The following is a 15,525-nucleotide window of genomic DNA, read 5'->3' on the forward strand; positions in this document are numbered from 1 at the left end:
GCAGATCACGGACTGCAAGTGGCAAGCCAGCCCCTGAGGACAACAAGAAACTTGAGATATTGTTTGCAAACTTTGAAGCATATTGCACTCCACATATGAATGTCCCTGTGTAGAGAAAACACTTTTTTGAGAGCCAACAAGGACAGGCTGAATCCATAGATGGATGGTTAACGCCGCTTTGTTTTATAGCAAGGGACTGTGCATTTCATGATGCAGATGATATGATAAAAGACGGTGGGGTTGATCTCCAAAGATATACAAGAGGAATTGTTGCAGGGAGTCAACTTAACTTTTGAGACTGTACTAAAGATGGCTCGTGAAATGGGAAGTCCTGAAATCTTCTTCTGCTGCCACTGAGGTGCGGGATTTTTCTCAGAATCAAGGCTGCAGATCTGATTAAAACCACCTCCAGTATTAAAGGGTGTGAACCCAAAAGTAGCTTTAAGGTAATGTCTAGTTTTCCCCTAAGGGAAAAAGCCCTGAGGAGCATCAGTCACTGCAAAGTGATGATATGGGTTGCTGGTGTGTGTGTGTGTAAAACTGAATGTGTGAAGTTATCAGGGAATGTTTTTGTGGTATAGTTTTTATCCCTGGTTCCCCATGTTCCATTGAAGAAAATACAAGGTCACGAAAAAGGCCCACCATCAGACACGATCAACATGAGTCAGTCTGACAGGCTTGGCTTTGAAGATTCTTGCCTTTGTCATTGCAACTTAGAGCCTTCACAAAACCCAGTTCCACGTGGCTTTCCATTTAGGTATAGCTTTAGGGAATCAGTACAACAGATTCCAGGAGATGCATGTATTTATTTATTTACTGTATTAAAAAAAGCTCAAAAAGTTTTGACAAATCTTTGGTGAAAAACACAGATATTGTCCGTTAACAGTGAGTAAATGTTAAAGACATCTTATTGTAAAATTTATTTATAATAACTAAGCCAATGGTCAACAATATTATACTTTCATACATCAAGATGCAACATATTAGTATGCCATATTAAAATCCACAAGCCCTGGAGCTTGGAGTTATTGGGAGTTAGAGAAAGGAGCATAAATCCACGCACAACTCATAATTACATTCCTTTGTATAGCGATTCTAAACTCTATGGTCTATTGAATACAGTGGTGCCCCGCAAGACGAATGCCTCGCAAGACGGAAAACTCGCTAGACGAAAGAGTTTTCCGTTTTGGAGGTGCTTCGCAAAACGAATCTCCTATGGGCTTGCTTCGCAAGACGAAAATATCTTGCGAGTTCCTGCAGGGTTTTTTTTCCTTCCCCCCCTTTTTCTAAGCCGCTAAGCCGCTTATCAGCTGATCCGATAAGCCGCTAAAAGCTGCTAATAGCGCTAATCCGTCAATGGGCTTGCTTCGCAAGACGAAAAAACCGCTAGACGAAGAGAATCACAGAACGGATTATTTTCGTCTTGCGAGGCACCACTGTAATGAAATAACCAGGCTGAAAGGTTTTAGGCAATACACCATGTAAAACCCCTCGACTTAACATGGCAGAAAATACTGCTAACATCCAAAAGACCTGTGTAAGGATGTGTCCTTCTGGCCAAATCTCATGTTATTAATGCTTTTCCTTACTCTCTCATCGCTGCTGAAAATCAGCTCATGCTGTGTTGTTAAACTTTTCTTCTTGTTGTTGTTTAGTGGTTTAGTTGAGTCCGACTCTTTGTGACCCCATGGACCAGAGCACGACAGGCCCTCCTGTCTTCCACTGCCTCCTGCAGTTTGGTCAGACTCATATTTGTAGCTTCGAGAACACTATCCAACCATCTCGTCCTCTGTCGTCCCCTTCTCCTTGTGCCCTCCATCTTTCCCAACATCAGGGTCTTTTCCAGGGAGTCTTCTCAATTCATGAGGTGGCCAAAGTATTGGAGCCTCAGCTTCACGATCTGTCCTTCCAGTGAACACTCAGGGCTGATTTCCCTAAGAATGGATAGGTTTGATCTTCTTGCAGTCCATGGGACTCTCAAGAGTCTCCTCCAGTACCATAATTCAAAAGCATCCATTCTTTGGCGATCAGCCTTCTTTATGGTCCAGCTCTCACTTCCATACATCACTACTGGGAAAACCATGGCTTTAACTATACGGACCTTGTAGTTGTTAAACTACTCTCCAATAAACTACCTCCGTGCCACATAATATCTCTTCTGCATTGGCAAGAACTCGGTCAACTAGCGTGGCAGCGCCTGCACTTTGGGACTCCCCGCCTATTGAGATTAACCAGGAGCCTCTTTTCAGTGCCCACTAAAAACATTGCTTAGACAAGCCTACCCAGATGCTTAGAAAGGTGAGGTAATTTTTATCTCTTTTAGTATTTTAACTTTTGTATGTTTTAAAGTAAGGTTTTGACTTTTTCTTGATTTTCTTGTTTTATCTTTTGTAAACTGCTTGGAAGTTTGTTTGTTTTACAATCAAGCGGCGAATAAAGTTTAGGAAATAAATAAAGAAGGAAATATTACTGTAGGGCAGTATCCCCCCAGAGTACCAAACAAGTTTAATGCAGGAACACCGTGAATAACCTTTCTTAAATTTATCCAGACATTAAGGCTACACGACAATCTAATCAAGACTTTCTCCCCTGCCAGTTTAAATTTTTTGCCCTCGCCAAATAGGGGAGAATTTTTGGAGCATCACAAACTAATAAATACCTTTCAACAAGGCTTCAGTAGTAGTGGAAGCACCCTCAAGTGGCAATCGTATGCCCTTGTCAGTTTTATAGTGATCAGGTGAACAAATAATTGATTCCAATCAGCAGCACCTGGTTTGATAATTGCTCAAGTGGATACAATTCAATAATAAAAAGCCAATTCAGTAATCTAACTCAGATTGCATTAACCTCCCATATACTGCATACGAAAACATTTGTAGAGGTGGTTTTATCCTGCCTTTCTCCTGTCGCGCATTGTCATTCTGTTTGGTGATTTCAAAATTTGTTGAATCAGTGGTCACAAGAACCTCACTCAGGCATTCAGAGCGCAAGCTAGGAGGGGAGAATGTGTACGCGAGAGAACTAGGTCTTGTCCTTGACCCCATCACCCTCCATAGGTTCAAGGACAACCGTTGCCAGTAGGAATACCTCCAATACTCATGTGGCGGGGGGTTCCTGTGTTCCATGAGCCCAGGGGGCTTCCTCAGCGCGGACAAGTCAGAGCCAAGGGGTAGTGGAGCTCCCATGTCCACGCCCACAGACAAGACAAAACCAAATACAGTGGTGCCCCGCAAGACGAATGCCTCGCAAGATGGAAAACCCGCTAGACGAAAGGGTTTTCCGTTTTGGAGGTGCTTTGCAAAACGAATTTCCTATGGGCTTGCTTCGCAAGACGACAATGTCTTGCGAGTCCCTGCGGGTTTTTCCCCTCCCCCCCTTTCCCCCAAGCCGCTAAGCCGCTTAACAGCTGATCCGCTAAGCGGCTTATCAGTTGATCCGCTAAGCCGCTTAACAGCTGATCCGCTAAGCCGCTTAACAGCTGATCCGCTAAGCCGCTAAACCGCTTATCGGCTGATCGCCTAAGCCGCTAATGGGCTTGCTTCGCAAGACGAAAAAACCGCAAGACGAAGAGACTCGCGGAACGGATTCTTTTCGTCTTGCGAGGTACCACTGTACTGTAAACCAAAAAGAGACCTCTCGGACCCTTGATCGTAGATGGATATGAAATACTAGAAATCATGGGACAAATGAAAGTGTGGGTGGGCCCTTATGGATGTCTCAAAGAATCATGGAGTTGGAAGGGACACCCGAGGGTCATCTAGTCCGACCCCTGGCAATGCAGAAATATGCAGCTGTCCCCTACGGGGATCGAACCTGAGACCTTGGCGTTCTCAGCACCACACTCTAACCCCAAAGTCCTAAGTTTCTATCACAGTGGTACCTCGGGTTAAGAACTTAATTTGTTCCAGAGGTCCATTCTTAACCTGAAACTGTTCTTAACTTGAGGTACCGCTTTAGCTAATGGGGCCTCCCGCTGCCTCCACACCGCCGCCATGTGATTTCTGTTCTCATCCTGAAGCAAAGTTCTTAACCTGAGGTACTATTTCTGGGTTAGCGGAGTCTGTAACCTGAAGCGTCTGTGACCCGAGGTACCACTGGCCCTCCACCTCCTTTTGGCTTTGAGGGGGAGCTCTCTCCACAAGCTGATAGGCAATGTCCTTCTTGGATGATCTACCAGGGGTCAGCAAACTTTTTCAGCAGGGATCCGGTCCCCCGTCCCTCAGACCTTATGGGGGGACTGTACTATATTTTTTTGGGGGGGATGAATGCATTCCTGTGCCCCACAAATAGCCCAGAGATGCACTTTAAATAAAAGGACACATTCTACTCATGTAAAAACACACTGATTCCCGGACCGTCCGCGGGCCAGATTGAGAAGGCGATTGGGCCAGATCCGGACCCCGGGCCTTAGTTTGCCTACCCATGGGAGTCTACACTTACTATTACACTTGAGCTCACAGATGGCCCACACTGAAAGCACGGAATGCAACATTCAAGTAACATTTTCACAATTAATTTAGCTTTACGCATTCTCAATCTCTGATCACTGCCATTTTTAAACATTCCCAAGGAAAAGCTGCAAGAGAGGAACGTCAGTCTCAAAGAGGTGGCTGAATTATCTCTCTTCTTTATAATCTTTTTAACATAATAAGGTTAAATAGATATGCATTAATAATCTGTAAGGACAATAGACATGCCAGGAGTGCAAATAAGCATATAGTAACAACCTAGTATTTATTTTCTGCGTAAATCCATCGTGACAACCAAATCATGGCAATGCTTTAAGGCATCTACAGCAGATCGACTTAGTATCCCCCCCCCCAAGTTCTTTATCAAGCCTGGGGGCTTGATAATGAGACATCATCACCCCAAACTGAATACTGTGTCTCATTATGACAAGCAAGGAAATTAAAGGATTTACACAATGGTTGTATCCTATTTCTTGTCTTTGGGGCAGAAAGAGAAGAGACATCTAACACTGGTAACCCCTTGTGCACATCTACCCAATCAGGTGAAATAATATGAATGGTGTAAGTCACCCAAACTGGTCCTTTGAAATATGTTACCATAAATTCAGAGAAACTGCCAGCTGCGTTACAGAAAACCACTATCTCAAAATTAGCAGCCTTTTAAGCAAAATCAAGAGCCATCAAAAGATCCATCTGTATCTCTCCCTGCTGCAATCTATAATCAGCACAGCTGGTCAGAGAACAACATATATTCAGAGTATTTCTTTTGTGCATGGACCTGCGCATGAAGTGCAAGTTCCGATGCCCATCTTGCTAGAGTTACATCACTGGTATAGGAAAAAGGACACACAAGGTAGTTTACTAGGGTGGCTCCAAATATCATGAAATAATTCCCTTTGCAGTGGGTAGTATGCACACATGGGTCTTTCTGGAATGAATATGGAAAGTATGCATCCTTAAACATATGGAAAGTATGCATCCTTAAACACCACTTTGAATGGGCTATAGTAAACAAACCTTATGCTACAAGAAAAATTCATCTTAGTAAGGGCCAAAGGGCATTAATCACATTTTTTTTATTTTTACCTAAAAGTGATCAAAAGCAGCTGCAGAAATTGGATTAGAACAGCCACAACTGGGGAGTGGGGGCATTTATTTGCTTCCCTGCCCCCAGCTGCTATTACTCACATAGCAGGAGCAGGAGCAGCACATTTCATTAGGGTTTGCACCTGGGGAAATTTTATTTATTTATTTCAGCGAAGAAAGAATGGAGGAGAGAGAATGGCAAGACAAACAAGGAAAGAGGTAAAGAGGCAAAAAGCTAATAGGGCAACAAGAAGAAGAGCGGTGAAGAAGCCAAAGGAGAATTTTATTCCTGTAGAGAAAAAGAACTGGGCAGAGATGGGAAGATATGGAGGCAAGATTCATGCTCCTCCTCTTTGCTTGCGCACCACAAAATCAGCCTGCCATCCCCACAGGCCTCTCTGCGCAAAAGGCGGGTGGAGCCTGGACTGAGACAGAGCCACCAAAACAGAGGTGCAGGCAGAAGAACAAGGCAGGAACAGATCTCCATCTCTGGAAGTGGCTTCCTCCTTCACTCCACCGCTGCCTCAAGAGACAGGTGCAGGCAGAAGCTGCAGATCCATTCCAGCCTTTTTATTCTGCCTGTGTCTCCTCCTTGCCATGATCCTCATGAAAAAATGAAAAAATAAAATCATGGGGTGCCCAGACACTCCCCGCACACCCTGTGCATGTGCCTATGAGCAGAACAAATGCTCTCGCCTGTATTTTTTTCCCCTCCAGGGGAATAGTAGCAGTTATGGGGTAATGGTGGTTTTCTGAGAAAATGTTTCTTTATATTTTCTCCTGCAAGGCTAGTAGCAGATTGGTGGGGGCAGGAATTAGACTGGCAGAAAGTGATGCTTGAGGGAAATGGTTCATCCAAGGATAGCCAGCTTGGTGGGCTCAGGATGCGGTTGGATCACAACTCCCCTCATTCCTGACCATTAGCCGTGTTGACCTGGACTGATGCAAGTTGGAAGCCCAACAACATTTGGGGGCACCATGTTGGCGACCCTTGAGATCAAGCCACCTCTCTAGGCACAGCTAGTCCAGTCTAAATCAGTTCAGCTCTGTGGCTTGAGAAAAATAAAACTGGTGGGAAATACAAGTGTGAGTTCTCCATCTCTTGATCCAGTTTGGCCCAGTGTTCATGTGCTTGTCCTGTTCTTCAACACTCCTGCAGGCTGGTATGGACCAAGTTTAACAGATTTCTCCCTCCCTCGGCTATTTTTGTTACAACAGTCTAACACATCTAATTCTCTGAAAAGAGATGAATATATGCATTTGCTAATTATTTATCTGAACAGTCCTCATGTTTATTATTTTAGGATTTAGAGAGAAAAGTCTCTCAGCCTGACCTACTACACAGGGTTGTTGTTAGGATTAAACAGGGAGGAGAACCATGAACTTGATTTCCTGGGAGGAAAGGGAGGTTGGAATTTTATGATGAAATAATAAGATTTTTTTTTTAAAAAAAAGATCAGGAAGAAAGTGCACATAAAGAAAAGGTGAAACAGATTATACAAGCAACATCAACATAATATGAGAAATTTATAATCCAAATATATGAGACTCACCCACAAGTCACAAATGTAGCATAATAAGAGGTGGGGAATACATAATGAAGCAGCTAATGGAGTAGGTCCGTGTTGTGCCTGGAAATAAATTCTGGGGATTTATGAATAAACATGATTCTTAATAAGGAGGCTCCCAGTGACCCGTCAATATTTATTTTAGGAAACTGAACAAAAAAACCACATAACATCAATGCAGGAAACAGTCTCCTGAGCACAAAGATGGTTGGCAAGAAAATTCTTCAGCGTAAATGGAACCCCTGTTCACCGCTCACAGTTGCCAAATGTTTGAGTAGCATTTGAAATTTGGCAGCTCTGAGGAAATCTCTTCCCAATCAGATGGAGCAATAGAAATTTCTCAAGAAACATGGCTCAATTTTCCTGATTTTGGTGACAGAATCCAAAGAATAACCACCTCCAGACTGTCAGGTTTTACTATAAGAAGGGAGCCTAGTGAGGCTAGATAGCCGTCCCTGGGCTTTGCGGCTGGCCTGGTTCAGATGAATGACATTCAGCTGAGAGCACTGATCACGGACGTGTTTTGACAGAAGTCAATAACACCCCGCTACCTGCTTCTATGTATCAGGATGTGTGGAGCTTTGTAGAGATGGGTTAAAAGGGAAATAATACATAGCTGTGAGGTGTAAGTCTTGTTGAGCTGACTGGGAACTGTGGCTACTGTCCTATCATATTCAACGTATTGGGCAATTGCCAAGAAAGTCCAACGCATTTGACTTCAACGGAGGCAACTTTGGAAAAATGAGGGGACAGAAGAAAGTCGAAAGGGAAGTCAAGAGGGTCAGATCTCTCCAGAGTGCTTGGAGGTTATTAAAAGACAAAGCAACAGACTGTACACTGCAGATCAGGAAAGGGACCAGCAAGGCCAAGAGATGGCCAGCAGGGTTAATGAGCAGAGGCGAGGAAATGATGAGAGGCAAGAATGTCCAGAAGAAGAGAACGAGGAACATAAACCTTGGCAAAAGAAATGCAAACAGACAATAAGGGGTGAAAAAATTCCCAAACTCTCTGAAAACATTTAGTCCAACAATAACTATTTCTTTAAAACATTAGAAGCAAGAAACAAGTCAGGGAGGTAGTCGAACCACTGGACAACAAGGAAGTTAAATATATGCCAAAGGTGGAAAAGAAGATTGCAAAGAAGCTGAGTGAATTCTTTGCGTCTGTCTTCACTGTGACACTGTGACTCCCTTTCTCAGGAAGGGAATCTGAGGAACTGCAGCAAATCACAGTGACAACAGGTGAAGCTTTAGTGAGAAATTAAAACCGTGGAGAAATAAGGAAATCATCCACCTAAGTGTTCTTAACCCAGTATCTTCTAACAAAAATATGTAATTTTTCTCTAAGATCAGTCTTCATATTTGACACTTGGAAGGTGGCTAATGCGACAATTTTAATAATGGAATTTGAAGAAAATTAGAAGCTGGTTAATTTAGCATCTGTTCTGGGAAAACTGGTGGGAACGATGATTAAAGATAGAATTATCAAGCATACAGAAGAACAAGTCTTGCTGAAGAAAAAGAAGTATGGCTTCTGCAAGGATAAGTCTCATCTAAAAAGCCTTTTAGGGTTCTTTGAGTATATCGCACATGGATCAAAAGCCCCTTAGGAGTAAGCAGTCACGGGATAAGAAAAGAGGTCAGTAGCTGGTTAAAGAACAGGAAGCAGAGTAGAAATAAATGGATAGTTCTCCCAGTGCAGGGATGTAGAAAGTGGAATCCCTCAAGGACTGAGATTGTAGCCTGTGCTTTGAACAACTGAACAAGGTCCCATGGTTCCAAGAGGTGAGCAAGGAGATGGTCAAGTTTCCTGACGACACCAAATTATCAGCTCCTTGGAGAAAAGGTGAGATATACAGTGGTACCTCTGGTTGCGAACGGGATCCGTTCCGGAGCCCCGTTCGCAACATGAGCAGAACACAATCTGTGTCAGCGCATCTGCGCAGGCTGTGATTTGCCGCTTCTGCTCATGCGCGTGGCATCATTTTGAGCATCTGCGCATGCGTGAGTGGCAAAACCCGGAACCTGAAAATGGTTAACCTGAAGCAAACGCAACACGAGGTATGACTGTAAATGCAATAAATAAACATCAGGAACATAAGCATACTTTGCAGGAGGAAGATTCATCTTAGAACATGCGGCCAAAATAATCGCAGCAGAGAAGCTGATGCTTGTGTGTTTCTTTTCCTTTCTGCGACTTCTGTAATGTTCGCCTGAAACTTTGTACCTGAGGGAGTGTAGAACAGAGGGGTGGGGGAAATAGCATCAGGGCCGGCTGGTGACAGGAGGCAGCCCTGGGACTGTTCTCTCAGGAGAGGAACCAGCTGACTTAAATGTAAGGGAAAGGAAACGCCAGCTGAGAATCGGGGCCAGCTCAAGGTAGAGCATGATGGACTCTACCATGGGTAGGCAAACGGCCCGGGGGCCAGATCCGGCCCAACCACCTTCTAAATCTGGCCCACGGACAGTCCGGGAATCAGCATGTTCTTACATGAGTAGAAAGTGCCCTTTTATTTAAAATGCATCTCTGGGTTATTTGTGGGGCACAGGAATTTTTTCATATTTTTTTTTCCAAAATATAGTCCGGCCCCCCACAAGGTCTGACGGACAGTGGACCGGCCCCCTGCTGAAAAAGTTTGCTGACCCCTGAGCTCCACCCGCCCCAACACCATGTTTCCTTTAGGGGGAAAAAATACTTTTGCTGATGCAGCCAAAATCTGGGGTTTTTGCAGAAAAAATGGCATGGGAGGGGGGCAGTTTCAGCCCCCGTTTCCGTTTGAGAAATCTGAGAATTGCTTCCTGAAGCGCTGCTGCCCTCAGCTTCCCACTCTGACCTTTCCTGGATCCTGAAAATCTGTTTTTAGTTGTTTTAAATTTTTGTAATACTTTCCCCATTATATTGCGTTAACTTATGATGCTGTACCCTGAGTTCTTTGGAAAGAAGAGTGGGATAAAAGTCCAAACAACAACAACAACACAAACACTACAGGTTTGAGATTTCTTGGGGTTTTGAAGTCCAGAGTCCCTCACATGCGTTTTGGTATTTGAAGCTGACTAAATAGATTCTGATAATGCTAAGCTGCGAATCTTAAGAGCCTGGCTGATGTTTCCCAGCAAGCTCCTTTTTCGGTGCCGGCAGCGGTGGGAGTTTGTAGCTTCAATTTGTACATTAGCCAGAACGTTGTAAGGCAGCCAACCCTCCTCTCTTGCAAGATTTGTAAGAGATCATTATTTAAGATTTTGGCAACTTATTATAACGGAACTATTCATCTTGCAAAATTGCCCAAACAAGCCTTATAAGGCCATTGCTAGCAGAAGGGAAGTGAAGTTGTTACAGAGCGAAGCCGGATTGGAGGAAGCAGAGCAGCCTCACTTTCCTATGTGACTCACAAAGGCAATCTTTGGCCTGGAGCAAACCTATCTTCTCTTCTATTCCAGCTTTGCCACTGTTGCAGTTTCTCACTTATGCTGGCCATCAACATCCCCGGGGCATCTGCAAAATGAAACTCACCTGTTCCCCAAATGATGCAAGTTAGGATAGCAACTGAACACATGGAACGGCTGCTCTATGTGGGAACTGCTCTCCCCGCAGCAATGACCGGTAGTGCCACGCTTGCTATCGGCAGCCATTATTTCAAAGTGGAGAATGTTTGGTGGGGTGAATTCGCTCGGCTGCTCCAGTCACCATGGCATAGTGCTGCCAGGAGAAAAGAAGTATTAGGAAAGTCCCTATCGCACTACAGCCAGGAATGGGAACTGTAAGGAAAGCAGCTGACTCAGCAGATGTACCAGCGCAGTGACCCAAACTGACTCGCAAGCCACTGGCTATGCGACACGGCAGCTTGTTAGTGCTTCTGCACCTGATCTGAAAATGGATTTAGCAGCTCAGCAATTCGCAGGATTGTTCTGCTAGAAGCACCATTTATTAGGAGTGCTATTCATTGGGCCGGTACTTGAGATCTAGGCCAGCACAGTGGCCGAGGGACAAAACAGATGCCACAAAGGGCTCCGACTTGGATTAGAAAGGAGCACGGGAATGAAAGGGTGCTTAACCTTGCCACCCGTGTCATTCTTATGTTTTAACTGTCCTGTTTCCTGTTCCCTGCTCCTCCCCCCCCCCCACCGGCTTAGTTAGTAGCTTCAGGGGAAGAGTTAAATATGTCCTCCTGTAGTACCAAAGGCTGCTTTAATATTTTAAAACAGCAGAATTTAAAGGAATCTGGTCATGAGTTTCCCAGACGTTGTCTTCTTTAGCCTTTAACCGTGAACTGTAGCCACAAGCACACTAAGTGGCCTTATACAAGCCACTCACGTCTTGGCCTCAGTCTTCCATCTGCAAAATGGGGATAATGATATTAAGTTACTTAGTACTAAAAAGGATTGAGAGAATTGTTGAGGTAATATATGTGAAATATTTTGAACGCTCCAAAGGTACAACATAACTTACAGCGGTGATAATGATCTGTTGTTGTTGTTTAGTCGTTTAGTCGTGTCCGACTCTTCGTGACCCCATGGACCAGAGCACTAATAAATGGACAGCCTTAGGGTGCCCATTTTGAATTTGTCCACTGGGAAATGTTACTTAAAATTAATGTGTCAAGGTAAAAAAACAACAAAAAACACCTTCTGCAATATTGACTTTTAAAAGAAAAAGTTCCTTGATGAGAGTATGTGACACAGAGGCCTTCATCCTAACACTGCTTCCCTCAGGTTAGTCGATATCTCTGTGTACAGCAACAATATGCCCTTATATTTAAAAGGCCCACCTGCTCAGAGCTGGTGTAAAGCTAAAGCTATGAGTCTGTAGGACCCGTTTTAAACCTCGTGTTGGCCATGGACTCACTAGACGGCCTTCAGCCACCCACTTGTTCTCAGCCTCACATTTGCGTGAGGAGGATATTAATATTGCCAATACCATACAGGGCCATTTTAAGATTGTTGAGATAATATTTTTGAGCCCTGCAAAAGCACGATATGATAGGTACTTAAACACAGGCATTCCTCCAATATATATTTTAAGCATTTGAATTCCTGCTCTTTCACAGAAAAAGAAGAAGAAAACATCCTTTCCCCAGGCCGTCTTACAATATAATACAAAATACAACCTCAAAAAATAAATAAATCATCCTCCACCCCTTTGTTATTTTTAAAGCACTATTTCACTATTAAAACAAACAAGCCACGACTGGAGACAATGAATTCACAGCATCATGGAGCAGGCAGCGACTGCGAGGCCATTAAGAGACTCTCCACCACGAATCCCCACAAACTGAGATTAACAGGCAATGAAATGGGATGAGTCTGCAAATAATAAACTTTCAGTTAGAGGCACAGGAATCCCGAAAAGCCTCAGCAATGCATTACATGTGGGGCTGTCATTAACGATGACTCAAAAGCATTAACTAGTGTGGAATATGGCTGCCAGGATTTTTAAGTGCTAAACACATTTGTTATCATTGTAGCTATTATTCTAAGAGGTGCCTATGTGCAGGAGGATGCTGGTACTTACCTTTAAATCCCTAAACTGCAGGAGCCCTCGGCACCTGAAGGCGTGCCAGTTCCCGTCCCTGTCTGCCTGTGTTCTGAGATCTGCTGAAGTTCTTCTGCAAGGGCTTTGCTTATCAGAGCTGCACTTTGTAGCAACAAAGGAGGGGGCCTTTCCAGTGGTGGCCCCTCCGTCATGGAATGTCCTTTGTCAAGAGGTGTGACTGGGGCCTGCGCTATTTCATTGGTGTGTGCCCGTTTTAAGACTCCTCATGTCCGGTGAGGTTGTTCTACCGATTTCAATGCAGCTGATATGTTTTACTCATTTCCTTAACTGCTTGAAGCATGAAGCATGGAACCTGCCATTTTGCATGAGTATACTACCACTACTCGTAAAAAATAAATAAAAAATCTATCTTAATAAGTTATGTTCTGATGTTGACATTTTCTATAAAGTGATGGTTATCAGAAATACGTGTTTTTCTCTTCAAATGAAAATAACCAGTGGCCCGTGTTGCTATTTCCCCCTTTGGCACAGCTGCTTCCATTTGAAAAAGGTGTTACTTTCTCCCTGCCCACAAGAGCAACACACTGTCAGTGATTCCACATACTATAGCACTAATACACAAGATTTTGTTAATTTAATCTTGACTGTTTTCTAAAGCAAGCAATTAAATCTGGCTGAGAATCTCGCCCCCTCCTGAAATCTCTTTACTTTAGCTCCTCCAAGCGCAGACCTTAAGAGCTTGGTGTGAGTTCTAGTTTCAGGTGTCCCACAACACATCAGTCTGGAGCAGACGGATTCAGACACGTCTGTTCTTGTCATTTGCAGCAGCTTAAATGACACAAAAGTATTTTCCAGGGACTCTTCTTACAAAGCATTTGTGTTTGCAATTAAAATTCCTTGCCTGAAAAGGTGCCTCTATATTTGTTGTTCCTCCACTCTTTGGCCTTTTTAAAGTACCATTTACACCATGCTGACATCTGCACTTCAATGCGATTTTACCCCTGTCCACTTTCTAAACAGCAATAATAACCACAATACAGCTGGGGAAATTAATTTACCTCTCATTGAAGCTACTAATTGCAGAGTGCATTGTCTTCCTTCTTCTCTCTTTCTCTCTCTCTCCCTGCCCCCTTTTTCCTCTGACGCACGAGCTCTGTAATAGGTGGCTGCAACTTGGAGCTTGGGAGCTTGTGTAGTAAATTGAAACCTGCTACTATATTTACACACTTTCCACATTTAGACAAAAGCTAATTTTATCTGGAGTTCTATTTGTGGGGGCTGCCAACGTCACTTTATGTTCACATGAATCCCGGGCATCATATGCTTCTTATTTTTATTTACTGAGCCTTTGCCAGATCTGCCTCCTTTCTTTTTATCCGCTTGTTTTTAAGAGAATGAAGTAATCTGTTTCAGCAGTCCAGTCTTGGAGAATGCTATTGTATAACTGCAGATTCCCAGATTATCACCAAAAGGGAGACCACTCAGTGTTGCTGCTGGAAAACCTGCTTTCCAGGGCTGCCCGCTCCATTTCCCTCATACTCTGATAGTTGGCGATTTTGGAGGGGACCCCCCCCCCTTGGCTTATGGCCTGGATGTTTCTCTGAAATGCAGCCCCCCCTGAACGTCTCCTTGGTGTCATTGCCATCACTGCCATTTTTTCACGACACGTTAACATCCTTGGAAAACAAACGTCCGCACCCTGTGTCGGTTAACGTTGCACTTTGAACAGGAGACGGGCAAATTCCAATTTCTGCTTTTTATTAATAGCAATATGTTTTTCAGCGGTTCAAGATGGGGTGAGTTTTGTTTTCACTGACGACAGTGAATGCGTTTGATTTTAATGAATAGCACAGTGGAAAACCAACTGCACCCTGAAGTCCTGAAAAATGTGCAGCATCTGAGAGATGCATAATTCATGCAACGGCAGCGAGGGCTTCCCTGGCTTTGTCTGGTAACCTCATCTGGCCCCAGAGGAACTCCCCCTTCTGAGATTCGAGTCATTCATTTTGTGTGTCAGCCTGGAATGCCAGATTCATTTGATACCTCCATCATGCATCTGGGTTTTCTGTACGCTCATATGCTCTTGTCATGATTTCTCCGGTTACTCTTGAACACTGCCAGCGGCTTCTGACTTACATAAAAGAATGAATAGCTTAACAGAGGCTAAAGTTACAGACAAAACACGCGAGGACAGATTTTCACAGGTGAGGATTACCCCACACCCTGGCACTTCACTCCAGTGGATCCCCTTTTAGTTGCTGGGTGCCTGGGTGCTATTTTTGCCTTTGAAAAAAATCAGCCCCTTGCCATTTTTATAAATTAAAGCAGTCGGGTTCATCCAAGTTAGAGGTACTGGACTAAAAAGGGTAACCTTGGTATAAAAAATGAACGGAAGCATGCTTACATCTTTTTAAAAAAAACTTTTTTTAAAAAAATACATTAATGTTTTTAACCCAGATAACCTGATTCATTAAAGGAAATGGGACTGACAGATTTTGGGTAATTCTTGTAAAGTATGATGGTGATAACTTCTTGAAAGGCAATGACTAATCTAACATTTTACTTTCTTTTCCATTTTTGGTATATACTAGCTGAAGCAAAACTCTCATTATCTGAATATTGCTTATTCAGAACCCTTAATTATTTGAATGCACGGAATGCCCTTTGTAGGGTTTTTAGATTCCATGCTTTACTCATAGTATTGAAAAAATGAACCTACGATGCCAATTCTCGTAGTAGACCAGTATAAAGTAAGCGGCACACAAAACACTACCAAACCATTCTACGTACTAAATCTTATATTAATAATCCAAAAATTGAGAGAGCTATGTACAAGATCTACTACAGAAGCCACAAACAAAAAACTCATTCACATTGTGTCCAAAAGGAAGATTCAGTCTTTAAAGGTTCCT

General features: G+C 43.5%; 1 long non-coding RNA gene across 1 annotated transcript in view; it reads right to left on the reverse strand.

Moving 5' to 3' along the window:
• The window catches only part of LOC309516403, a 125,844-nt gene extending 112,013 nt beyond the window's left edge, over positions 1-13,831 (reverse strand). Inside the window, exon 1 of the long non-coding RNA XR_014212884.1 lies at positions 13,672-13,831. This is a non-coding gene — a long non-coding RNA (uncharacterized lncRNA). The remainder of the gene's footprint in view (positions 1-13,671) is intronic.
• Between the last annotated feature and the right edge of the window lie 1,694 nt (positions 13,832-15,525).

Source organism: Podarcis vaucheri (assembly GCF_965113315.1).
Source record: "Podarcis vaucheri genome assembly, chromosome: 13".
Lineage (NCBI taxonomy): Eukaryota > Metazoa > Chordata > Lepidosauria > Squamata > Lacertidae > Podarcis > Podarcis vaucheri.